This window comes from Atta cephalotes (assembly GCF_000143395.1).
Source record: "Atta cephalotes unplaced genomic scaffold scaffold00013, whole genome shotgun sequence".
Classification (NCBI taxonomy): Eukaryota; Metazoa; Arthropoda; class Insecta; order Hymenoptera; family Formicidae; genus Atta; species Atta cephalotes.
The window spans coordinates 1883782-1886198 of NW_012130077.1; positions in this window are offsets into that span (position 1 = coordinate 1883782).

The following is a 2417-nucleotide window of genomic DNA, read 5'->3' on the forward strand; positions in this document are numbered from 1 at the left end:
CTAAATGTCTTGAAGATTCAATCGGTACTTTAAGTAAATCTAATAATAATTATGGAAAAGTCAAGCAGACATCTCGTGCAAAGTGCGATAATTCTATTCTCGATAACAGATCGAAATAAATACTTTATCGAAAGCTAGGGTATGCGAGAAATTTCGATGCATACGAAACCTGATAGCCAAAGTTTCTCAGGCGCATGAAATTGAACTGAAATTCAATTAGACTACGAATGGCCGCACAATTTGCGAGTACGAGTGCGTCGCCTTGTATGTGTAGTGTCATCGAATATTACACAAGCTGATCCTCTCTTTGGTTAAAAATTTTAGAGGTTTCTACGAACAGGAAAAAACCTCGAGATGTTCACGTCATTCTTTGTCAACCGATGAAAACCGAAATTGGGCCGCGTGTACTCATACCTCGGTGAAATGTTCTATCGGGACATTTTTACAGGTAATTTCGTTACAATGAAAACCTCGGAATCATCGCCGTTGCAATTTCCCACCAAACGGTAGAGGGATATTGCAGAAGTCTGGGAAATGTGCCCGGACAAATTACGTTGTCAGGTGAACGAAGAAAATTTCGCTGCTAACGTGAACGAGATATTGATAAATTATGGAAGTCAGAAGTGAACAATTTTTCTTTTTATTTCAATTGTCAAATATTACGTTTGTCGAATTTTAAAAAAATCTATAAAATAGCATTGAAGATTTTCCAACATTTAAACTAAATAACAATTGCTCGTAAATTTGTTGTCAAAGAATTAGTTTCTAGAATATCTTTTTTATCTTTATCTATAAAATATCTTTTTTCAATCAATTACTCCGAAATCCCTTGTATTGGGTTGTCCGGAAAGTTCGTGCCGATGTTGAAGGAAAATTGAAACGCAGAAAATTTTAATTTAATAAATGTATACTAAAATTTAAATTTTAGTCGGCGACGAACTTTCCGACTCAATATATATTCAAAATGCTCACAATTAAACTTGAGATTAAAATTTATTGTCTTTTTTCCGATATATTTTATATGACATAAAAAATTCATTGCTATTTCTTGCTATTATCATTGTAGAAGCAAATGAACAAAATTTACATCTATGTCATATGAATTAATATCCATCGGTTTCGGTGGAAACTTCGTTTTTCATAATCCTCGAGTACGCAATAAAGTACATTGTTGTATCTCTTTGGATCTTGGTCCAAAAGTCGAAAAGATGAATCACACCGCGTGTTCACCACCATAGTTTCAAAGTCGCGACTAGGCGGTGGTATTAATATCCAACTTTATCGCAGCTTCACGACAACGTTTCCGAAGATCTCTCGCGGCATTTTTCTTTCACATGACACCTTATTCCTCTTCTTCGTGGAAAAAAACCACTCTCAGTTCGCAGCTTGATTAAGAATGTGCGACTTCCGCAGAGTGTCAAAAGCGCATCTCAGTCACACCTTCTTCATTCTTCCGAGTTTTATTCATCTATTTCACGTTATGTCGGCGAATCAGGTCGCGAGAAATCTGGCGTGTGCAAGATGCTCCCTGCTCGAGCTATGCCCTCCGTTCGTCTTCTTTTTGTATTTGCGGATATCACATTAGGACAATGAACATAGCTATTTCAAAGGCAAGAAAGTATCGCCAAGAATGGAAAAATGGGAATTCATTCTTGCAAACGTCAACTAAAGGTTTCATTGCCGTCACATAGATGAAGACCGATAAAAGGCTGGATTTAAAAGCTTGCTCGCTTACTCGTATGAAAATTCGCTACTGAGCTTATGATATCTAATGAGCTTTTTATAATAAATCATTATCTAAGCTTTAAGTCTTAAGCCGTAAGAAATTGACCAATTATAATCGATTATTCTCTTACATTTGATTGGTCAATTTCGCCGTTGTTTTGTTGATTATTACTTTGTTATAATAACGATTTGGTAATATTGTGAATTTTTTGACGGTAATGCTAATCAGAGTTAGAAAAGTCAATCGTTACTTGTATTGGATTGAAAAAGTCATTTGTTACTGAATAACTCTTAATTTGTAACCTTTACTCGTTATTTATAATGAGTAACGTTACGCGTTATTTGTTATTTATTACTTTGTTCAGTAAGTAACGCGTAATGATGACAAGTTGAATGACTTTTCTAATCTTAGCACAACCTTAGCTTTTAATTAGTTAGCGTTACCATCATAAAAAATTGCAACATCATCATCAAATTGTTTACTATAAAAAGTAACGACAACTGAAGATAACTGAAAAGTAACATTTGTCCAACCCTGGGAACACATATATTGCGGTTTACGCGTGAAAGTATCCTCTTTTACGGTACGATGATATTTCGTCGTAACAATCTCTTTCCGTCAATCGAAGGTCAATGATTTTTTGTCCTCACTGAAATCATGGTCTTGTAATCCACTGATCTTTTCGTATATC